This window comes from Ambystoma mexicanum, chromosome 14, assembly GCF_040938575.1.
Source record: "Ambystoma mexicanum isolate Mex_15411 chromosome 14, UKY_AmexF1_1, whole genome shotgun sequence".
Classification (NCBI taxonomy): Eukaryota; Metazoa; Chordata; class Amphibia; order Caudata; family Ambystomatidae; genus Ambystoma; species Ambystoma mexicanum.
In genome coordinates this window covers 235,476,862-235,502,285 of record NC_090940.1, presented here as the reverse complement: position 1 = coordinate 235,502,285, position 25,424 = coordinate 235,476,862, and the positions used below count along the sequence as shown (strand labels likewise).

Below are 25,424 nucleotides of genomic sequence, written 5' to 3'. Positions count from 1 at the left end.
AAACCATAAAAACACTGGAATGCTTGAGTCAGTGCGATGAGCTTCGGACGTTCATAAAATTCAAGAGGAACCAAGTCCTTCATATACTGCTGCATGGTGCACAAGTTCTTTCACAGGCTGTGTTGGCTGCAGACCTGGCTGAGCAGATATCGCAGACGTTGGTCGAAGAAAGAGGCTGGCCAAAGAGGAAACCAGATTAGGGCCCTAACAAGAATTGAGGGGTTCCCTTGAGGATTGAGGATTACAACCATACAAATCGACTGCTGAGAGCAAGAGAGTCACAACTCTGTGCCCTGCACCCCAAATAAGTATGGGAATAAGTATGGCGTCACATTCTATAGGTAGCCTTGAAGCTAGGCAAACCTTCTCTGTCACACTGGAGGGCAAGACTGGTAACTCGGTCACCAACCGTGTTCTCCTGGAAAATATAACCAGAAAGGTATGCCTGAATAAGACATCTAAATACATAGCATCAAGATGGTGTTAATGTGTTTGAATGATTTAACAAAGCATTCATATACAATTTTGAAGGAATTAAATCGTGAATGCCGGGATCCGGAGCAAAGCACCCATGGATGAAAACATTTCTGCAAAGTAATAAATACAACAACGTGGCAGCGGAAGAGGGAGAGATGTTGGAGAGAGGAATGGAGGAGGATAGTAGTATAGGAAAGAGTAATCCAGAGCTTCTTACAAAATACAATTTCCTAAAATCCCTCAAATCCTTTAAGGAAGACATTATTCAATGTGTCAAATGTAAAATTACTGCTCTTAGATCAGATGTCTTGGCAGGCGTTGCAGAAAATAAGAATGCAATTGTGGAGATTGCGGACAGGGTTACGAACAGCGAATTATCAATCTCCAGAGTGAAAGGCAAAAGTCATACGCTGACCGAGAAATTTAGTTATCTGGCGAACTCCGCTCTTTTATTCCAGAATCAATGTGATGACTTAGAAAATAGATACCAAACAGAGAATTTTTAAATAAAATTCTTTAAAGAAGGAGCAGCGAGAAATCACCAGATATTGAAGCATTCACCCTCTTCGGTGATAAAAATGGACAGAGCACATCGTATTGGTTCCCTAGGACTACTAAATCAAACCAACCAAGAGATATGGTTGGGAAGTTACATGAAATCATAGAAGCAATCCGTTCTCAAGGCAGAAACAAGAGGAATATTGACTTTCCACATAGTTCAGTTCAGATTTTTTACGATGTCACACAAGCTATTCTAAGTACGTGGCACCTAATGAAACCTCTCACCGATGAACTGTGAAAGAGAGAGGTCTGCTTCAAACGGACTTACACTTTTGGGTTACAATTTAAGAATGATGACAAGGTAGGTGGAGTCTTCTCAGTACTGAAAGCAGGGAAGACATTTGAAATAACATTGGAAGAAGAGAGAGAGGAAGGATGCATCATAGCTCTCTCCTGGATCACGAACCCCTGAATGGCGGGATGAAAGAGCTAAAAAAAAACATGCATTGGAGGAGACCGATCTCAGTGTAAAGATCTGTATCAATGTATTATGTTCCCAAGTTACGGAATCAGATAAATACTTAGTTCTTAATAGAAAGGGTGTACACTGGTACTACCTCTACTACCAGAAACACCATGGGAGAAGAGTCTGCACTGGGAGCGATTTAATATTTGTTTAGGGGACCAGGGCGAGTTATTTTATGGAAACAAAAATGGATATGAGGAAATATGGTTTTTCGAGAATGGTCAAAGAACATTATGTACATAATTGTTGAATCTTATGTTACGAGATTATTTTTTAGGGAGTTTTGGAGGGTGGGAAATTGTTATGGCTGAAACAAATAAAAGATTTATTTAAGGTACATAACAACATAACATAACAGATATGGTCAGGCAATGTTAGAGGCTTGAACACTTCAAACAACAGAGTCCAATGATTTAGAGAAATACAGTGAGAGGGGATGCACATAGTCACATTGCAAGAAACACATTTAAGGACATTAGTCCAAAGCGGACTGAAACACAAATAATATTCTACCCAGTTCCATTCCTTTAATAAGAATAAGAGAGTGGGGGTTTTGATAATGATTCACATAAGTGCTACATATAAAGTAAAAGACTCTCGCAAGGATAATGAAGGAAGATATACTATGATTAATGGTCCACTGGAGGGCGAATGGCTGATAGAAGCCTCAGTGTATGGACGGAACTCAGATGAAGAAAACCTTTGGGAGGTTTTTTAGATAGACTTCCGATCCTTTCAGAAGGATGTTGCATTATAGCTGGAGATCTTAATGTTGTGATGCATGTGAAGTTAGATATATTTGCACAATCTAGAACTGAATTGGTGAGGGAGGCTACACCAAAATTAAAAGGGGAATATGCAGAGTTGGGTCTCAGTGATATTTGGAGAATGTGTCACCCAGATGTAAAAGATTTTACCAATTTCTCACATGTTCACTTATCATATTCCAGGATTCACAGGGCCTCATTACAAGTTTGGCGGTAGCCTTGCCGGTAAAACCGGCAGCCTGCCACCAAACTTGCAAATTTTTCCACTGCCCACGAATGGACAATTACCGGGGCATTCTGGCCCCGCCGGACCCGGTAATTGCCCATTCGCGCACGCTAGGAAAAAGATGATCCCTATTCCCTTTTGGCCCCATAGGGCTGAATGGGAATGAGGAGGTCGGATGCACAGGCATTGTTTATAATGGTGCCTGTGCATCCGGCATGCTGTGCTCGCGGTGCCTTTCTGCCCGCCTGGTCCGACCGGGCGGGCAGAAAGGCACCCATGAGCACAACTCGTAATTTGCCGGTCTGGGAACTACAGTACCGGCAAGCTTACCGGTACCATAGTTCCCAGACCGGCAAACTTATAATGAGGCCCTATGTCTTTCTATCTTTGACTGGGGAGGGTGGAAGGAATTTTAATTAGTGATAGAACCATGTCTGACAACTCACCTTTAATATCATAATTCTCAGTGGCAAAAGAGGCAATTAAAAGGGGTAAGTGGAAGCTGGACTATTCAGTCTTAAGAGACATAGTGATCAAATAGGAACTAAAAAACACAATTAAAGATGACTTATTATTAAAAAAGATAGAAGATACTTCCCCGCGCATCCATTCAGATGCACTAGAAGCTTTAACAATGGGCAGCATTATTGCTTCAGCCTCTGCTCTGAAGCAAACCTGTAGACTAGAGGGTGAGAAATGTATTAGAGAGCTAGAACATCTTGAGAAACATAAACCCTCCATGGGGACATATCAAAAATTGATGACAGTAAGCGGGGCTAAGCACATGATTTGTAAACAAAGCTTGAAAAATGTTGCTGAGAATGAAATAATCAATAAATAGACGGGGAATTAAGGCAGGACGAATGTTCGCTAATAGATTGAAGAGGATGGTAAACAAGGCGTTTAATCAAAAAATGTCTAACAATCAGGGTAAAGAAGGCAGAGAAGAGATACATAAGAGAGGAACTTTTCAAAAATACTATCAACCCCTTTTTTCAGAGGGACAAGTATATGAGGAAGAGCAGGGGCATTATTTGAATTCAAAGAGGTTATCAATGGTACCAGAAGGTCTTAGGAATCAGTTAGGTACTCCAATAACAGTTGAAGCGATTTTGGAGGGCATTACGAAGTGGAAGGTAGGGAGAAGCCCAGGTCCTGATGGACTGACTGGAATGGTCTATAAATGTCTTGCACTTGTACTATTACAACCAATCACTAAGCTGTTCAACTTCTATAAGAGAGGGGAATTACCTCAATCGATGAAAGAAGCCTATGTTACTCTGATTCCCAAAACAGGAAAAGATCCAAGGATCTTTGCTTCCTACAGACCAATATCTCTATTGAACCTGGATATAAAAATGTACACCAACGTTTTAATGGCGAGGCTTGAAAAATTGCTGCCAGGATTGATAAAACCTGATTAATATGGCTTAATTAATGGAAGAGCTACCTGTGACAACATCAGAAGAATATTACTATTGGTATATAGATCTGAAAGAGGGCCTGATCCGTCCAACCTTTAGATGCTGAAAAAAGCTTTTGATAGGGTGGATCGTAACTTTCTTAGAAACATTCTAGAGAAATTTGAATTCAGACGACATATAATGAATATGATTATGGTTGTCTACAAGGATCCTATTCCTAGGATATATATATACCTTTGTGATTTGTAGCAGAACAAGACAAGGTTACCCCTGTACCCTATCCTACTTCTATGTGCCATGGAACTATTTTCAGAAAGAATTTGGAATAGCACATAGATATTAGGGTTAAAAATTGAAGAACAGACTGCAGAATTAGCCTATTGGTGCATTCTTTCCTTGACAGACCCATTTAAATCATTGACTGACCGATGGAACAGTTTGGGGCATTTACTAGATTATCAGGTTAAAATCAATATGTATAAATCAGAAATTCTGAATGATTGGTTCAGGAACAACAGCCAATGTCATTAGATAATTTGGCTACTTTTAAATGCTCAGACGACTCCATCACATCCCTTTGAGAAAAGATTCCAAAGAACATAGAGAAACTGCAACAGCAAATGATATAGGGGCATTTTAATCTATTTGAACAGATCTTCATAGATGGAAGAATTTATATTTAACCTGGCTAGGCAGAAAAATGGTCATAAATATGAATACACTTCATCCATTAAATTTCTTGTTTCAAAACATTCCTATAAAAACACAAGAACATTCTTGAAGGAAATTAAACAGATATTATAAAGTCTATTTGGAGAAAAATAAAATTCACAATTAACATTAGTTAACATAACATTCTAATTCAAATTCTGTATTTGGTCAAAGGCATGGCCAGAGGGGGGTGTAGACAAATGAGTGATTTATTCAGAAAGAGAGAATTAAAATAATTTCTTTTTTGGAAAAAGGACTTTGGTCTTTATGAGAAGGAAACATTCTGATATCAACAACTGAGAGATTTGGGATTTACAGGTTGACAAACAATGGTCATCTCAAACCCTAACAATTTTGGAAGTTAGTATCCAACAAGCTGAAGGATGTAAAGCTCTACTATTAACAGGCATTCAAAATGTTATTAACTGATTTTACAGAATCCAATGGCAAAATGAGCTACATTTGAAATTACAGATATAGAGTGAAGTTAAACTTATTTTTAAAAGGTACTATATACACTGGTTAGAATCAATGAAATGTTCATTGAGATTAATGATTGTCTCTGGATTGGTTGTGGAACAAAAGCTACTCTTTTCCTTATGTTATGCCCATTTCACAAACTCTGATGGCCTCATTATAACTTGTGCGGAATGAGTTTAACGGCGCCGGTAATGGTGCCGTTGCCGTTAAACTCACTCCGCACTATTACGAGGTCCCCTCGTGGGACCCGCTCTGGTCTGGTTTTTCCGCGGGTCCATAGCGGCTCCCTGGGGACCAGGGAGCTAACAATGGGCCCGTTGTTAGCTCCCTCCCCATTTCCACTGAGCTCTATGAGGGCTCGAATGGGAATGGGGAAGGACCAGGCCCGGGTTCCCTGAAGGAGGAAATACTGGGCCCTCCATAGTCGGAATGGCCCCTTATTAATAAGGGCATGACTGCCTCCAAGGTCGTAATGAGGCCCTGAGTCTTTTAGCTAGAAATTAGATCCTTAATTGGAAGAATGTTTGTTATTGAAATCCCTGGGACCCAATGTATGTGATTTGTCCAATTAATTATTTGGGAGATACCTTCATTATGAAATTACTATTGGCAGCCAAATAACTTTCTCTTAATCTTAAAAAGAATTGTTACATTTTTAAGAGAACTGATAATGTAATAATTACTGTAGCACCAACAATAAGTAGTTCAACTTTTCCTTTGCACCCTTTTTTCCTGACTCTCCTGATCTTATCTTTCTTCACTGCAGTCTGCGTAAAGTTGAATGGCAATGGAACAATTCTGGCGCCCCCTTAATCTTGCCACACTCTCTACATTGAACTCTTCTTTTGACTCTCCCTTACTTATTGCTAAAAAAAATCCTATTTCTCTGAGCTTACACTCTCTCTATCTCCCTACTCTTGTCGCCTCTAACAGCTTCTTTTCCCTAAAGCACCTGATCCTTCTACTTTCTAGCCTCTCTCTTCTTCTGACTTTGCACATTATTTCTAATCTAAAGTAGACAACCTATGCTCATCTATCATTTCTTCTGCTACTCCTTCCCCTCCTCCCTCTCCTGTTCTATTGCTAAATTATTTCTATGTCCATGCTGACTCTGACACTTCTGCTCTCTTAGCTCATGCTCACCCTATTGCCTCTCCATCTGATCCTCTCCCCTCTTCTCTTATCCCTCAAGTATATCATTATCTTCTTCCTTATCTCACCTCTCTTATTATCTCCTCTTTTGTACATTCATGCTTTCCTGCTACCTTTAAGCATGCACTTATTCTTACTATTCTGAAAAAAACCTTCTCTTGACTCATCTGTTCCTGCTTATTTCGACCCTATGGCCCTTCTGTTTTTCCTTTCCAAAATTATTGAACAGGCTATCTATACCCATGAAACCCATTACCTGAATCTCCATTCTCTCCTCCCTCCTCTTCAGTCTGGTTTTTGTTCTTCTCACTCTACAGAGATCGCTCTTCTACATGTCTCAAATTCTCTCCTTACAGCCTGTCACTCCAAACGTTCCTCTATTCTTATTAGTCTTCACTTCTCTATGGCATTTGACACTGTGGATTACTCTCTTCTTATTTTCTCCCTTTCCACCTTGGGTATCTCAGGGTCTGCTCTCAAATGGTTCTGTTCCTACCTTTCTCTATGGTCCTAATTCGCAACCTGGGCTGGTCACTCTTCTCCCTCACTCCCTCTTCTACATGGTGTGCCTCAAGGCTTCGTACTCGGGTCTCTTCTTTTCTCTCTTAACACTGCTCCTCTTTCTACCCTTATCTCTTCCTTTCAGCTTTCTTTTCATCTGTACGCTGATGATACCCAGATCCTTTTCTCCTTTTCTTCCTTTGATTCTGCTCTCCACTCCACTATTTCAAACTGTCTCTCTGCTGTTCAAAACTGGATGTCCTTTCATTTTCTACATCTCAATCCCTCCAAAACTGAGGTCCTGTTCTTTCCAGCCTCTTCTATTTCTCCCACCCCTTCTCCCCCACACTCTCCTTTCCCCATCTTCTCTTTTCTCGCCATCTGCGTGCAACTTCGGCATTATCTTTGATCCTTCTCTTTCTTTTTCTCTTCATATCTCCCCTATTGCTCACTTCTGTCGCTATGCCCTTTTTAACATTCGCCATGCTTGCCCTAACCTTTCTTTTCAAGCTATGAAAGTAATTTTTTTCTCTCTTGTCTTTTCCTGTATTGACTATTTTTCATCTTTATTGCTTGGTCTTCCTGCTTCCCACCGTCTTCCTCTTTGTTCCTTTATAATTTCTCCATTCATATCCTTTTCCCCTTACCCCCTAGGTCTTCAATTACACCCTCCTTACTTTCGATTTCATTACTCCCTTTTAAATCTCATCTTCTTTACCACTTTGTCTTGATTGTTTTCAAATGCACTCATGGTCTGGTCCCCCTCTATCTTTCCGCTTTACTCTCGTTCTTTGTACCTTTGCACCCCTAAGATCACAGAACTTATTTCTTGTGAATGTTCCGAAACATCCCTGTGCTTCTTCTTGTTTCCGATCTTTTATTCTCCTGGCCATCAAACACTGGAACTCACTTCCCCCTTCACTTTGCTTTTTCTCGCCTCTTCGTATCTTTCAATCAAACCTTAAAACCTATCTCTCATCTTCTCTTGTCTCTTAACCTCCCTGGCTTCTCTCTCTTCTGATTTTACATGAACCTATGTTGATATTTTATTTTTCGCAACCTCTGCAATTCTATTTCTCTCTCTATTCTTCCCTCTGGCCCGACTCACTTGGCAGGGCACACCTTGGATGTTCTGATCTCCTCTCAATTCCTTCTCTCTAACCCTTTCAGCACTCCTCTTTCATGGAGTGACCACTTTCTCCTCTCCTCTCATCTCTCTCTCTACCTCTCATGCCGAACCAACCCCTGCACTGCCACCCACCTTCTCGGTCATCAGACCCATGAAGCGTGTGCAGCTGAGGCTTTTGCTGCCACTTTCTCTCCCCCTCCTGCACCTCTGGCTGATTCACATCCTGACACAGCCCTTTCCAACCTCCATGCTTCTATCCCTGACACTCTTGATGTATTTGCCGCTGTGATGAGGATCAGCTTGAAGCCCAAATCCAAGTGCAACTCTCTGTACAACTCAGACCTCATCACCCTTAAACACAAGTGTGAGTGGCTGAGAGGAAATGGCGGGCATTTTATGCACCCTCTGACACACTGGCCTGCTGCCTGCTCCAAGTACCGGCTCTCTGTCCACACTCAGAAGAGATCTCACATCCAAGCATGCATTTCTGCAGCATCTAACAACTCGGCCAAACTCTTTAAAATCTGCAAGGAGCTGGCCAATCCTGCTGCAGTATCTACCTCTCCTGTCCCCTCCCAGGCCCTCTGCACAGCCCTGGCTTCACATTTTATCTCAAAAAACCAGGACATCCTGTCCACTCTCTCTTCCTCCCCTACTTCCTCTACCTTTGGCCTCCCTGCGGCTGCCTCTCCTCCTCCCTTCTCTTCCTTTTGTTTGTTCACCCCTGACGATGTTTCTAGACAAGTCTGATCTATGAACGTCTCGTCAAAAAAGGTTCTTCCCTGTTCATCCAAAACCATCAAGCATCACTTTGAAACTCTCAATCCAGTCTTGGCTGACTTTTGAAACCACTTTTCTGCCACTGGAACCTTCCCTTCCCCTCTGAAGCACTTACTTGTGCACCCTCTTCCTAAGAAACCCCCTGCCGACCCCTCCTGTCCATGTTACTATTGCCCGATCTCCATTAATCCTTTTCTGGGAAAACTCTTGGAAAACCTGGCCAACTCCCAGCTTAACCTTCACACTAAATCGGTTGGTTGTCTCCACGACCATCAGTCTGGCTTCAGAGCCGCGAGAAGCACAGAAACTGCTCACCTCAACATCCATGAAGATCTGCTCTCAAGCCTGGATACTAACCAGCCTTCTGTCCTCATCCTACTCGATCTCTCTCCTACTTTTGATACTGTCAACCACGCCATCCTGCTCAACCAGCTCTGTGATAACCTGGGTATTACTGATCAGGCCCTGGCCTGGCTGACCACCTTTCTCTTTGTCCCAATTTCCCAGGTCCAACCCGGGTCCTTCCTCTCCTCTATCGCTCTTTCTTCCTGTGGTGTTCCCCAGGGGGTCTAATCTTTCTCCCTGATTCTTCACCCAATAGCTGGCACTACTCTCCCACCGCATAGCTGCTCTCTGCACCAACTTTCAGTGCTATGAGGATGACAATAAGCTATCTTTCAGGCTCCCCTGAGCCACCTCTTTTCCCTCACTCATCCCGGATTGTCTTTCCGCAATCCAGGAGTGGTGTGCCGCCAATGATCTCTGCCTTCAGGCCAGTAAAACAGAGATCAGCCTCATCAGCTCACCAGCATCTTACTTTCCTGTCACTCTCTGGCCGGCCTCTCTTGGCCCTCTTCCTGCTCCCACCTGTGAAGCTAACAACCTGAGGTCATCTTCGACTCCACACTCTCCTTCTCTCCTCACATCTCTACGTCTGTAAGAAGTCAAACTACCAGCTGCACCTCCTCAGAGGTATTCTTCCTTCCCTCACTTTCCCCCCAGAAGCACACTGAGTCTCATCACGAGTTGGGCTATAGCCCTTAAATGCGGTGGTAACGATATTACCGCCGCATTTAAGGGCTGGCCCTATCACGAGTTAGGCGCTAAAGGGGCTGTTTTACCTCCAGCTTTTTTCTGGAGGTGAAAATCACTGTTTTCCACGGTATTACAGGCGGCTGTTTTAGCCAGCAGTATTAGCACCGAAAATTCCCCATTGAATCCAATGGACCCAATAAGGAATGGGGATTTACCGTTAAGGCTCAATCCGTGATCCGGTGGTAATGCCACTGGGCCAGTCGGTGCTTGGGCTATTACAGTCGGCAGTATTACAGCCGGGAATACAGCCCAACTCGTGATGAGGCCCACTGTCTCTAGAGCTCTGGTTCTCTCTAGGCTGTACTACTGCAACAGCCTGTTTCTAAATCTACGTGTCTCTACTCTCCGTCCTCTACAACTCATCCAGAACAGGACTGCAAGACTTGTCCTTGGCCTCAGCCCAGGGATTGTATCTCTCCAGCTCTGAAATCTCTCCATTGCCTCCCAGTGACAGCAAGGATCAAGTTCAAGACCCTGTGCATTATTCTACAAGGCATTCTGGGGCCTGGGTCTGCAATACCTCCAACTCTCTCTATGGAAATATATTCCTACTCGAGACCTTCGCTCCTTCACCTTCAACTCATTGAGGGTCAGTCGCTTCTCCAAGCAATGAGTTGGGGCAGATCTTTCTTCGGCTGGTGCCTCCCTCTGGAACAGCCTCCCTGCCTCTCTGAAACTTGAGCAGAACCACCTCTGGTTCCGGAAGCATCTCAAGACATTCCTCTTTGCTTCTGCCTTCTCTCTTCCTCTCCCCTGCTGATCTCCTGTCTTACACTTGCACTGGTCACCTGGCTTCCCCCCTAAATTCGGGTCCAGGTCCCTGCCCGTCCAAGTGCATACCCGCTCTGCCTCCTGGCACTCCCTGCACTTGTGGTCTGAATCTGTAACCCTACAGTTCCCTTTCCTGCACTTATTAGACACTTGTTGTCTGCACTTCTAACACCCGCCCTAGCCACCTGTTGGCTGCACTACTTGTTAAGTTGATTCCTTGTCCTGCACTTGTCCATCCTCTCACCCCCCCCCATCCACTGGCACTTCTCCCCTCCCCTGTCCCCTCACTAGGCCTAGTAAGATTGTTGTTTTTTTGTCCTCCCTCTGTTCCCCTCCCTTTTCGCACCTTGAAACACTTGTGAGTAGGTGCGTTATAAATGCCATATCATATCCGATCATATCATAGCATGATGAATTGTACTGTTTTTGATATTTTTTTTCATTGTTCAGCGCCTTTGGCGAAAGGGGCTGTATAAATTCAATGAAATTAATGAAATGAAATGGTGGTTTATTTATGGCTATTGAATGCAGCACTTTCTTTTTTTGTATCTATTTCTATAGTTATGGTTGCATTGAACTTCACATAGACAATAAACAAATGCTTTTCTCTGTGGCTTATGTTGCCATCCATGAAGGCCGCTGGTTTTACCAAATTCAAACACTCTTGGCAAATTTGGCAAAGTTTCATCAATAGTTTCATGCCAAAAATGATTGCTGAATAAAATCTGGTTTTTACATTGGGCTTTCCTTAGGGGCTAAATAATACACACTTTAGCCCACCATATCTAAAAATTGTTCTCTTGCATGTTCTAGATTTCTGGCACACATCTTGTCCTTAGACTGAAGGCATAAATGCCATGAACATTTGCAAATATTATGCACTTGTGCATGAACACATAAACACTCCCTCACACTAGTACATGCCATACTCACAAATGGACCATTTAAATGCAATATTGTCTCTCTTTTTCAGAAGATGTCTACAAAACAGATCCCACGAGGTGAATTGGGCAAGTTAAATAAGCATGCATGGTGCGGTAAAAGCAAAAGGTAAAGTGTCAGTATGATCCAGTCTCCAAGTTCCGGGATATGATCTGAATGAAGGAGCCTAGTCTCTAAACAAATCAAAGTATTTGCCAATTATTTCAAAGAGATCTGGCAAAGCAATAGCCAGCCTCATCCTGTTACAACAAACAGTTCAAATAATCCAAACCAAGTGAAGTGTGCAAAAAGAAGTCTTCCCAAAATGTATTTCAGTCTCAACAAACAAAAACTGGCGGGTGTTGTTGCTTCTTCTAGGGCAAACAGATGGAGTTATAATCATAATTATTTTTATAATTGTTCTTTTCATAATGCACATAATACCAGAGAGCAGTTTCTAAGTGTGAGACCGGGATTCGATCCTGTGTTGCAATTCGTTGTCTTGCTTCCAAGTCAAACGCGTTACCCCTGAGCTATCCTCTGAGCCATTCCAATCATCCACCCCTTACCCTAGTTTGGAAACTTTCTCCAGCTGTGGCCCTAGATGCTTGTGAGGCCTGCCTTCCTCCTAAGTGGTTTTGGTGGGGCTATCCTCTGGTAGACCGGCACCGACTCTGCAAAGATGTATTGCTGCCTGGTGGAGTGGAGAAGTCTACTCTGCCCTTTCTTCCCCATCTCATCTCAAGGTTTTGCCTGGGCTATTTTCCTGCCCGATCTACTTTTAGGCTGCCCTTCCTGTCCCCCGGTGTAGTTGTGCTGTCTTGTTCCTCCACCCGCCTTTACACTCTCTTCTGAGTCAACATGGTCCTCCTGGAACTTCTGTTCTTCTCTGCCTCAGTGGTGGGTCTCCCTTTGTCCATCTTCTATTTGAGGGCCTTTGCCCCCCCCTTCCCTTTCTAGGGTTTCAATGATTTCAGACTGCTTTGATAGTACCCGTCTTGCAACTACCAGTTCTCTTCCAGATTTCTGTCATCCTCTTCCTCACATCAACCCTCTTCTCTTCCATTATCTTGTCTCTCCTTCTCCAAGATTGTACTTTTGTCTCTGGTCTCTAGCTACTCTCTAACTTGCATCTATCTATTCTAAATATCTGCCTTTGACCAATCTTTAACAATATTCATCATCTCCCTCTTTAAAATGCCCCCTTCCTTTTCTTCATAACAACCGAATTTTGACTCCCTTATATACTCTCCCTTCTATACTACATTCTTATCTTACTACTTTGAGATGATACCCAGTGTCTCTCCCTCACAGGGGTTATCCCCCTGTTCCAAACAAGCCCCTCACCCTCGAGCCTTCACTCTAACTCCTCCTCCTGTTTTGACTCAGTATGTCCCTTCCAAAGGTGATCTATTCCTCTCTGTTCAAAATGTAACCCCTTCTGAACATACTGTAAATCCCTTTCCTTCAGGATTCCAACTTTGTGTCTTTCTTTCATCCAAGTCTATGTCCAAAGGAGTTTTTCGCACTTGTTTCCTCTACACAAACACCAACAAATCTCTCTTCACTAATGCCAATACTCCCCACACTTCTTTCACTCTGCCACGCACTAGTTCAAGTTGTTGCAAAAACTCCTCCTTTGGTCCACCTGCTTGCCAAGCCTTCCTGTTTTACGTTTCTAAACATCCCTCTGCTCACTTCTTGCAGCTCTCCCATGGGCTGCTTATTCGGCTTTGGGCTGGCTGACTTTTAAAGGGCTGTTCCACCTCCCCTTGGAGGTTGTTTGGCAGCATTGTTTTCACATTGATTTCATATGTGTTGTAGGAGTGTGTCCATTCACAGATTAGGCCATGTTCCTAGGGACATTTGGTGTGCTAGGGGGCAGGTTTAAGGACAAAGGATGGCTGGTGGCCATTTTGATTTTTTCTATGGTTTCTGTAGATGACGGGACTACTGTGTGCCTGCCCACACTGCTTGTATCCAGTATCTGGTACAGTTAGTACGTTGGAGGTGGTCTAGCATTGGTTTGTTAATGTATTAATTTATTTACCAGCAATGTTATACTTTCCTGCATGTTCGTAGACATTTACTGCAAATGTGAAGAAAAAAGCTATACGTCCACGGACTTGTCACAAAATCCAAACTCTGGATCTGCGGATCTCTGCAAACTTGTGATTCCTGCAAATAAGTCATTTTCTTCAGGACGAGGGGTTGTTCAGCCAGTTATGGACCCCATAGGGGCTTCTGGGTGGCATTGCGTAGCTATCCAGGGCTTGGTGACTGGACACTCACCACAATGGTCAGCCCCACAGATCCATTAACCACCACACATCTGACAATCCTGCATGCACAATTCACTCTGTTGCTCTTCTGCAAGCAAATTACCATCAAAATGCAGCAAGGCAACCTCACTCAGGCACCACCTGTGGTGAGTTTATAGAACTCCCCATCCATGTATGTTAGGGGCAAGCTGCAAGGGAATGCGTTGGTCCGGCCGCAAACCAATGTGCCTCCAGAGGATGGATGGAGCGTGATCCTGCAGGCTCTCCACCCCATCTATGATGAGTTGTGACCCCACTAGAGACAAATATACACAAGCTTCAAGATCGACTACCCCTCTCTTTTGTCCCCAAGTGGACAACAGGACAGGGACACGCTTGTCTACTTAATAATTGTGTAGATAGACAGAATCTCTAAAACATTTTCATGTGTTCACAGTGTTGGCAATTTTTTTAAGACTTTTGAGACTTTTTTTTAAAAACACATAAAAGACATGTGATCACTCATGTCATAAACACAGACTCTACGCTTCTAATAGGTAATTCATGCAATAGGGTTTTCACAGACAATACAAATTTAACCAAATTATCACAATTTCAAAGTAAAACGTTTCTAAGACAAAAATTGAAACAACATTTCCTGTGGTACAGAAGTGACATATAAATTTGCCCCTCTTTTTTGATTTTAATGAGGGGATAGTCAAGTGATGCTGTTTTACAACTATCCTCACTGCATTTAATACTCTGTTATTTAGTCGAAGTCACAAACAGTTTTCGTGGAAACCGGTGCTGAGGTATTTCAAAATAGACTTGGGAAGCAGAGTGTTAGTGCTTCTTTATAAGTCGACATATGTTTCGGCCTTTATGAGCCGTACTGCACTATCTCTAGTGCTGTCAGTGTCATAATTATTAAGGCCATCTTCAGGACAAAAGATTTTCGTTTAGGAATTCAATTCTTCCCCCAATACTCGTGTCTTCCATTCCAATCTGATGCCCAAACGCACCAAATTGGGGACTTGAGCTTTTCGACAACAAGCGGTTTTCTCCTTGAGGTCTGACTTTTCAGGTGCCTAACGGCTACCTGCCGTGAGATTCACTTTCGCGTAGGTTCGGTGTGGTGTTACTTCCTTATTGGTACTATCCACAGAGCTTTTATTTCTCGCTTCTACTCCTTTTGCAAACGATGTTTCCCTCGTGCATAGGTCGGTTTCACCCAATCGTGTGTTGGTACCGATGTGCATTAGCGTCTCTCTGCTATTGCTGTTTCTTTTTGGTCAGCTCCTTCGGAGCGTCTCACTAGGGACATCCATGGTGTCTGATCCCAACTGCAGATGTGGCTTTAGCACCCCTTCGGGCAATGTAAAAACGCCTTCTGAAACAAAATAGAGGCCCCCAACAAAGTGTCCTGTGTCCGTTCATGGACCTACTGAATTTGTGAAATGTAATGGGAACATATCAAAGACTTACCCGCTGCTGAGAAACAGGATGCAGCATGACTGACCCTCACAGTTGAGCAGCAATGCTGCTGCAGTACACTTCCTAGGCCTGGAAGGATGTGTGTTGCCATAGAGAGCAAGGCTGCAGACAAGATTGCAAGATGGCGTAGAGACTACGCTGTTGCTATAGAACTATGGGCCTGCACTCTGAGATATATCCTGCCATTAATCAATGCACGGACGTTGTTGGATAAATCTTTATTAGACATTTAAGGAGAGCCAACCCTTGACACAATACCTTTGTGGCCCTAGCAACTCCCATAGAGCCTGCATATACGCACACGCCATAAGGCACTAGAAAAGAGGCTTGGGGAGCAGGGCGGAGGCAGCAGAAGCCTGAAAGAAGGACTTGTTTCTTGCTGCTTCTTTGTTGAGACAAAATGCAAAGAATAAGTGTCTCACTCTAGAGACACTCACGTCCCCTGCAGACCATCAAAACTGAGAAAATCAGTCAAAACAAATTCATGAAAGAAGTCAAAAACAACTGCAGGTGACAGGGTGAAATTTCTACGGAGTGTAAGTGGAAAAATAGTTGGATGAGACCCAAAGGTCAGAAATCAAGCGGTACATCCCTGTAAGGGGGCCATGTCCATCATTACAGTTACTGCAACCAAAGATTTAACGACAGACGTGCCCCCCTTACACTCCATAGAATACATTGGCTTACGATTAACATTGGGACTACGCGTCCAGCGTACGGCGACACCTTTATGTGCCTGGTTCTCAACACACGCTACGCTCAACTATTCTGACTTGAACCAGCCAAACTTGTAGACCGTTAGGTGAGTTTTACTGCAATATCTATCGTTAAGCTATTATTATGCCTTCATTTAGTTATTTGTATGACTGATGCTTGATGTTTATTCAAAGGAATATCGTATCTGAGTACGAATAGAACGTAAATCACCGGAGCACCTCCTGTGAGGGACTATACAGTGTGAGCCCATTTTATGAAATTCCTCTTCCTCCTTCCTTTTCCTCCTTCTTGAGGGGACCTACTCCACCAGCTAATAGATGAATAGCTTCTACATGCAGGATTAGAATTCGGGTATTTTTTTTCGCCAAAAACTGCTTATTTAGCTAGACCTAACCATTAGAATTCAAACAGTGGCTATTTTGAGGCCATCTTTGAGAATTAATCTGTTGTTTATCACAGTCATCTGTTTTAGGGGGATTTGTGATGTGGAGTCATAGATGGATTAGGACCTCATAACATCTCCACGGATATTTGCTATGTAGATATATACTTTGTGATGTTTGTAATCTTTGTTTAGAGTCTTATTCGATGATGTATCGGGCTTAGACTGCTCTCTGAGAACTATTGTTATGTTGTGATGATTATGAAATGTACACAATACTGATAGGCTTTTCTCTATATACTTTTACAGACGGTTTGCTCCTGAAGAAGGGGTCGTCACCCTGAAACACGTTGAGCTTGGAACTATGTTGTATCAAATTTCAACCTGGCACCTACAGGGGATCCATTGTTCTTTTACTTTTTATTGTATTGATTTGTCACTTAAAGAATCTTATGTATGATGTATACCAATATTCTTTGTTAAATTGCAATTTTGCACAAGTAAAAAACCTTTTGACTTCTTTCTTGAATTCGTTTTGACTGATTTTCTCAGTTTTGATGGTGTGCGGGGGGCAGGGGTGTCTCTGGAGTTAGACACTTATTCTTTGCATTTTGTATATCTCAGACTGCGTGTTAGAGCCTCTATTCCTCGTCTGCACCCTAAGTGATTAGTGAATATATTCCTCAACTACAAGTGTGACTTTCCCTTAATTGGTGTGCTCCTATAGATATCTGTATATTCTTTGCTCAGACAGACAAAATGTAGTACAAGGTAGCCACTGTGCTGGGGCCCCCACTTGCTACCGGGATCCTGACACAAGGCTGTGGTTTCTTTCCAGCACTCTAGAAGAAACCTGCTTGGTATAGTGGTGTACCAAAAGTTGCTGAAAACCCCAAGAGTTCATTGAGTGTAACAGGAAGTGCCGAAGGAATACCCAGTACAGGAGTCTGAAGAGTAGCCTTAATGTGAAGCCTGTAAACCCCAAGACCTGGGAGACCTCTGAGAGGTATTGTGAAAGCAGGAAGACCAGATGAGGGTCCAGACTGAGTAATACCTGAAGGAGTCTTTGCGGCGAACATTTCTGTTTGTTGCGTTTAGCCTAGGACTGGACTTTAAAAATAAGATTTGCAAACTTTTCTGTGGGCCAAGCCTTGGAACAGTTTACATGGGGTAGCTGGGAGGCCAAGGGCGTGCTGAGAATAGGTTTTGGATCTTTCTGTTAGGCACCTCTTCGGACATTGATTTGTAGAGTTTAGTGTCCCTAGAGACATGGATCTTTTAAGAATGATATGATAGGTTATTTATAACGCGCTTAATACCCAGAGGTTTATACGCGGGACACGGGGATTGAACCTGTGTTGCTCGTGTTGTCTTGCTTCCAAGGCGAGCACGTTGCCCTTGAGCTATCCTCCCGAGACCAATAGGTTTATATATATGATTTTCCAGGAGGGGTTGGGTGCACTAAGACTATCCCACTTATAGTTCTCCCATCTCTGACATAGTTTCATGTAGAGTTTCATTATCACTTTAGAGCAAACCATACGCCCGATAGGTATTTTGTCCAAATCCTTTCCCGACTCAGCCCGGAATAAAGTTTTTTTGTTTAAAACATGCTTATTGCGTCCGTTGTGTCATTTCTTGACCTTACTTCATAGCTCATTAAGGAATTGAAAGAAAATACTTTCAGATTGCATCACAAAATACATTGATGACAGAGAATCCTCAGGTTGACCCACTCCCAGCACTAACTCACTCGCCACCAGAAGACATGAGTGCAGGAACACATTCAGTTTACAAATGTCCATTTTGAAAAGGCATAGTCACATTTGCACAGTGCATGACGCAACAAATTGAAACCTCCCGTGCAGATTAACAGATGTGCAATTCCAAAAGACACACGCACAGTCGCGCAGTGCACTGCCACAAACAGGACACCCATTTACCAACACAGCAACGTATTAGCTTTAACTATTGGGAGGGGATTCTCACTGACATGCCCCCCGTTCCCTCCCAGCACTAACTCATTGCACAAAAAAGACAATAACGCATAACTAAATTCAGTTTACTAATGTCCCCACTTAAATGGAATATGTCACATGTGCGCAGCATGTCAAAAAACACACCAAAACGTTTCATGCACGTTAGCTACAATGCGATTCCAAGGGGGCCTGGCGCATTCCCAAAGTGTGCTTTGATATACACCAAAACATCACATGCAGTAACCAAATGCTCAAATCTGTCCTTGTTCACCTGACCACAGGCATTCCTGGGATCCTCTTCCCCGGCACTCACTCACACATCTCAAACACAGCATCACGAAGCCGCACATGATTGACTCGTGCAATTTCAATTGACATGTCACATTTGCATGTATTTAAACACGTATGGAAACATCACCTACTACTCAAATAGCCAGTAGTATTGTGCCATTTTACATCACATTAATAGCTTATCAAAATGTACCAACATATCCTGGTTCACGACTCTGCCTGCAGCGTCCAAGAGCTCTGATGTACACGTCACATGTTTGTTTCTTGTATGAAAACTCAGTTCTCTTAAAGGGACAGTATTGGCAACTGTGTCAGCTTCCGGAAAGGACAAACACAGAGAAAGCATGGCATCACCACCTGGTATTTTGTTGCTGGACTGTCCTTAAGGGTGGGACAAAGACTGATATGCAAATCGTTATTTCTTCTCTGTGTAAGGTACAGTGAGCTAAAACGTGGATGTAGACCCTCCTGAGTGGGGCCTACCCAGAGAACAGGCTATTTGGGCGTGTTAGTTCATTCTCGGTGGAGGGGCTTCCAGATCTGGGGGTCATTATGAGTCGAGCACTATGGGTTAAATGTGGCGGTATGACTGTAATACAGTTTATTACTGTGCCGCCCCCGAGTTGGAGGGTTCTCATCCAGCTATGAGCTGGAGGTAAATCTGCTGTCTTTATGCCAATTTTTGGTGGATTTACCATTGCGGAATTACTGCCACAGGATTACTACTGCAGTAATACTGCCGAAAATGCCCATTGGGTCCTATGGAGTCAAAAAAATGGGGATTTACACCGTCACCGCCACTTGTAATCTGGCAGTAATACCACCGGACCAAGTGGTGGTAATGTTAGATCCATTGGGCGGTATTCCGTTGATTTTCCACCCAACTCGTAATGACCTCCTAAGCCTCTTGTGACCACCTTCTGCCACAACATGGGACTAAGTGGGCATGACCAGGGGATTCTCATCAGTACCACCTCCAGATCCATCATACTCCAGCTTGCGGAAGTACCTAGCCCCCATGGCCACCGTACTAGATTTCGTGAGAGCCAGACAGAGGCCCTCATCATGGCTGCTACAGTGAAAATCAGCATGCTGCCATTGAGTTCATACCAAGTGCTGATCGTCCCAAGAAATATGGCTGATGATTAAGGAGATGTCCTTAAGGCTTCTGGTACCTTTTTATGAATGATTCCTGGCAGCAGCAAGTAACACAGTGTGGTGAGGAATGGTGCACAGAGCTGAACTCAAGAAGCACTAATCCACCTGTGTGAAAGAGGTAACACGGTCCGGTTCAGAAAAAGGATTACTTTTCCCTGCAAGGTAAAATAGCCTTGTGACAGGACATGCGTGATATGTTGGCCATGCTGATGAGGCTCAGTACAGTTATTGGATGGTGGTATCAGCATGCAGGAATTGGAAGATATCTGGCCAACAAGAAACTGCATATCTGTTATCGATTGCCACAATTATACACATATTTTCTTCCAGGTCAGGTAATGGGGAGGCCACAGCACCACAATTAACACTATAACTGAAGCGCTGCAAAACCATGCTGATGCTACAGCTTTGAGCGCCATGCTGGCCTCGAAACCACAAAGCGCCACTCTGATCCTGATTCCCAACACTGTCGTGCAGGGCCAGATGCTGGGACAACACATAGGCAGGGGTGGAATGGCCATTAGGAAACTCGGGAGATTTCCCAGTAGGCCTCTGCACCCTGGTCCTCTTTTGTGTGGTATTTCTAAATGTTCCCATGGGAAAATGTGTAATATGGGGCCACTTTGAACATTATTTCCAGGGCCTCTTTTGGTTCCCAGTCCAGCTCTGCAAATAAATAGGCCTGTCACCTCATACCTGTGCGAGATCTCTGTACAGGGCTCGAGTACACTTGCTTGCGACAACGCCTTCCTGGCTTGAATTACTAATCAGAACGGGTCTGCTGGCAACACGTTGCACGCTCTGCCAATAGAAACTGACAAAAGGATGACCATTTCTTGTAAACACAAAGCAAACATAATCTAAAGTGTTATCCTAAAGTGCGGCCTTCTGTCCTCGGCCCCTGGCACTCGCAGCGGGCTAATTAAGTCACGTAGGTCAGGAAACTTCCATAACACATGAATTCTCATACGCAGTGCAGCATTCTTTGTGCAGAAAAAGATGACCTTTTCTTGTCTCTCGTTATGTTTTTTAGCCTTAGTGCCAACTGCCATGACATGAGAGACACCGTTCAGCAGTTCTGGCCTTTTAACCTACAGTACTTTGCATGCTGGGGTTTGCAGTTCGATTCATATTCTGGGGGTTCAAAATGGCGGACTTGATTCGGGTGTTCTTCATGGCAACACTTGACAGCCATCTTTTGGGAAAACCAAATAAAGAAATGGAAAAGGATGTGTTTAATCAGTTCTAACATTAGGCAATTTCCTGGCAGTGCTCTACTGCAGCAGCAGATCTGCATCACTTGAACACAATTTTGTTCCGAAATAAATATACAGCCGGACAAGCCCCTGTCTTTTGATAAAACACCACTCTGTATTCTGGGACTTTTTTTAACATTATAAGTATGGCCCTGTAAGTAGAGTGAGGCTAACTAAAATGCCAGGGCTTCTAAGGGTGTCGGGCATCCCACGCCTCACCACGGGGTGGGGATTTCTTACCCTAAATCACTTTTGCAGTTACTATAGAAGTACAGAATTCCGGTGATTATAAAACAGAAATATACAATGTAGGTTTCCCCATTTCACCTCTTATTCCCCCCACTCTGTCTTCTATTTTGCAATTCCCTATTCTGCATAATGAGGAACCAACATACGACATACCCTAGCCATAGAATACATCAAAGAAGTTCAGTGCCCTTTCTAACATAACCAAGCAAACATGTGCCAAGGCTATATTCTTGTGAAGGCGTAGGAATGCGCTAGCAGGCGCTCTCCAACAATGAACCCATTGTTGCCTAGCCGGTTGCCAGCCGAACACCACGTTCCTATTGCTGACATTTCCATTAACAAACAAATGCATTCTGGGAGTTGTAGTTTTGGTTCATTTCTGGTTAAGCAAATAGACTAAGAGGCAATTTTTACAGTTACTTGTAATAAGAACTCCCTGGACCAGCAAGTGGAATGAAGTAACTGGGAAACTGTTTGGGTCGGGGGCCGGGGGGACTGGTATTGTTTCTACACATGAAATTCCAGTTATCAAAAGATGGGCTGGGCAAGAGTTATCACGTGGTGAGAAGTTTTACCCACCCACCCCATCATCGTGTTTACAGCTCACAGCTGTGCCTGTTGTATGAGTTCATCTTCAGCCTTTTTTCTTTGTAAGTCAACAGCACTATCCCTCCATACTCACAGTGAGAAAGGTGAAGCCACACGTCAGACTAGCTGATTCCATCACAGGTGGACACATCTTTAAACCCCATGCCACCAGGTGATCTAGTGTGACACCAGGGTCACACTAGATCACCTGAGAATAGATATCACCCACCCAGTCCCACACCTGAACATTAGGTTCAGAAGCACCGACCAATCCAGACTATACTCAATAGGATACAGTTGGATCAGCGCAACACCACCAAATCGAGTCGGCCCACGAGGAACCAGCAACATCCGAACCCGCAGGTATACAACTCTAACGGAATCATAAGTACCTGAACCAGGATACAGACCCCACTAACCCAACCCTCCATCTTCTGCTTACTTAAACCCACACAAAACAACACAACCATCTCTCTCCCAGCCATCCGCACGCACTTTACCACACCGCATCAACAAAACATAGACTTCACCCACAGCACTCGAGGACTTCATCAGATCCGATATTAGTACCAAAGCCCAGCACTCGGTGTATACCGAGCTGAAGCTGCCAACAGCACACCATTTCTCCCACTCTCCTTCTCCCCTCCTCCCGACTAACTCTACCCCACCCTTCCTGTTTACAGACCGCCAGACCTCCTGGGGACCAATTCCGTTGGTGATGCTAACATAACATAACATAACATGCTTTCCTTTATCCAAATCGGTGGTAACTGTCGCTTGAATCCGAAAACAATTTGATTCATAGTACTATCAATTGCATTGTGGGACTTGTAGTCCTGGGTTTATAATGGGGTGAACAAAAATAAATGTTGCAGAATTTGCAGAAAATACAGAGCTGGAATAGCATCTCCTTAATGACACGGGGCGTGGATGTATTTCTCCCATAGCGTTCCTATCCTTAAGGTGCAGATACAGAATTCTCAGGAGATGTCCTATTTTAGGCGGCCGTGGGCCATTCAGTCCTGGCTTATTCTTGGCTTTCTGGTCATTGAAGTTTGATTGCCACATTAAATACGCAGGACAAGTAGTTCCCAGAGTGGAACGATAAAAGCCAAACTGGGCGAGCTACCCTGACTGATCCCCATATCCCCACCCTCCTTGAGCGCTTTGAAACACTTGCCTGTGTATAGGCGCTATATAAATAAACAATGCCATACCATACGGGATAATTTAGAGGCACTGTGATGACCTTCGAAAAAGAATAATATCTATTTCTTACACAGGGTCTCAGAGCACTGAAATAACACATGGCATTATGACCCCACAGAGTAGTACTCAATGTATTGACCTCGAAAGGATGAAAGGGCGAGTTGACCCTGCCAGCATTCGAACCTGCCACTGAAGGATGAAAGGCTGAGTTGACCTTGCCAGCATTCGAGCCTGCCACTGAAGGATGAAAGGCTAAGTTGACTCTTTCAGCATTCGAACCTGCCACAGAAGGATGAAAGGCTGAGTTGACCTTGCCAGCATTCGAGCCTGCCACTGAAGGATGAAAGGCTGAGTTGACCCTGCCAGCATTCGCCAGCCTTCAAACCTGCCACTGAAGGATGAAAGGCTGAGTTGACCCTGCCAGCATTCGAGCCTGCCACTGAAGGATGAAAGGCTGAGTTGTCATTGCCAGCATTCAAACCTACCACTGAAGGATGAAAGGTTGAGTTGACCCAGCCAGCATTCGAACCTGCCACTGAAGGATGAAAGGCTGAGTTGACCCTGCCAGCATTCAAACCTGCCACTGAAGGATGAAAGGCTGAGTTGACCCTGCCTGCATTCGAACCTGCCACTATAAGCTGCACACAGATATCAGGGGCGCTCTTCTCACTATATCTGACCGTCCATAATGCCATTCTAGGAGCAGTCTTAGTATCCTCCATTTTTGGTCATATCCGATTGAGCGATAGATGGCCTTAGCTGACTGATCTGTCAAGGAGTTACACACATGGAGGTTTCCAGTGTACATCTCATTGATTCGTAGGAGCAAACGAGTCACGTTCAGGACTTGGAGTGTTTCTGGTTCCATTCCAAAGAGTACTGATTTCTTAGATATGAGTGATATTTCCCTATCAATGCACCTGTTTGGTGCACCTGGGTTCGGGTAAATGCTGCAATACGGTGGAGGCTGGGACGATACGGAAATAGACAATGTAAGATAACATCGCCTGCAATAGACAATTTCCAAGTGGAATTGGTGCAAAAAGGCCCGAGTGCAAAAAACCTATTCTTCCAATGCATTTGGGCTCTTCGTACTAGTCCTGTAATGATTGTAATGGATGGATGGTTTTTGGATTTGGGCAGTTGTTGCCCTAGTGCTCATTACATTTTCAGGGGTGCACTTTTCTTTTTATAGCACAGAGCAACAGTATTCTTTTTGATTATTCAATGAAGATTTTATGTTTGACAATATTTTTCTATTTGGGCATTTGACTGCGCCAGCCAGTCTCTGTTGCTTTGTGAGGGCGCAGGCCGCAGGTGGGGGGTTGGGAGGGAGAGCACGCATACCAGAATTGGACTCCTGTTACATCGGGGTGACCTCATGGCCACCTTCCCACACAATCTGATGGGTTTCCAGGGAACTTGTGGGCGCAAAAAGAACTATTGCTATTTTTGTATGTATAAAAATGGACACAGCCGAAAGGCTACACAGTAGAGGGGAGCACTGGCACGGAACGGTCCATACCCCGAAAGATGAGGTCTCCAAACGAGTATGATGAAAAACTAAAGAATGCTGTGGGCAGAAAAATGGGAATTTGCAACATTAGAAAAAAATCAGTCAAGCAGAATAATAAGAAGAAGTTGCAAGAATGAAATATAAGCACAAGGTCATGAAACAAAGTAACCAGGCCGCCGAGCCAGACAGACACGCTGGTGTCAGACAACATTCCAGGGAGTAAGATTGAGCATAACCATCGGAAAATAGATGGGTGGGGGGGAGCTGGCAACCAAAGCAACGAAGAGTGTCGCTCCAAGTGTCGGTTTCTAGATGGCTCCATGCCACCAGGCAGTTGAACAAGGATGGTCCGGAGGGTTGCCCAGAGCAATGCCAGAGGTTAAAATTAATTCTAAACCTTCCAGCCATCACCTCTTTTGTTTTGCCATAGTCGCCCCGAATGGGACGGGGATTCCCAGAAGTGGGTCCCGTGCCTGCTGGACCTAGTGACCAAAAGCTACTCCTCGCTGATGAGGCCCAACAAGGACGAAACATGTTTGGGGATGCTTGTGGTCTCGTGCAGAAGGGATGTGACCAAGCATTTTGGGCTGGACTGCCCGTTTTGGGGTGGGGCCATGCCTGATTTGATTTGCATATGATCTTTCTTCTTTTGTAATGGCTTGGCAAGCACAGAGCGATGGTCTGGAGGGTTGCCTAGAGCAATTCCAGAGGTTAAGATAGATTCTAAACCTACCAGCCATCACCTCTTTTGTTTTTCTCCAGGCCAACAGGGACATGATTCGTTTCATTACTGGTCTTTCCTTTGACAAACCATTTTAATCTGGAGCATTAGTCACACGGTTCCAATTGAAATAACAGAACGT

At 44.0% G+C, this 25,424-nt stretch overlaps 1 long non-coding RNA gene across 1 annotated transcript; it reads left to right on the top strand.

Moving 5' to 3' along the window:
- The first annotated feature begins 11,516 nt into the window (after positions 1-11,516).
- Positions 11,517-16,837, top strand: LOC138527279 (uncharacterized). Its single transcript, XR_011283851.1, has 2 exons — positions 11,517-11,590; positions 16,625-16,837. It is a non-coding gene; the product is annotated as an uncharacterized lncRNA (long non-coding RNA).
- The last annotated feature ends 8,587 nt before the right edge of the window (positions 16,838-25,424 follow it).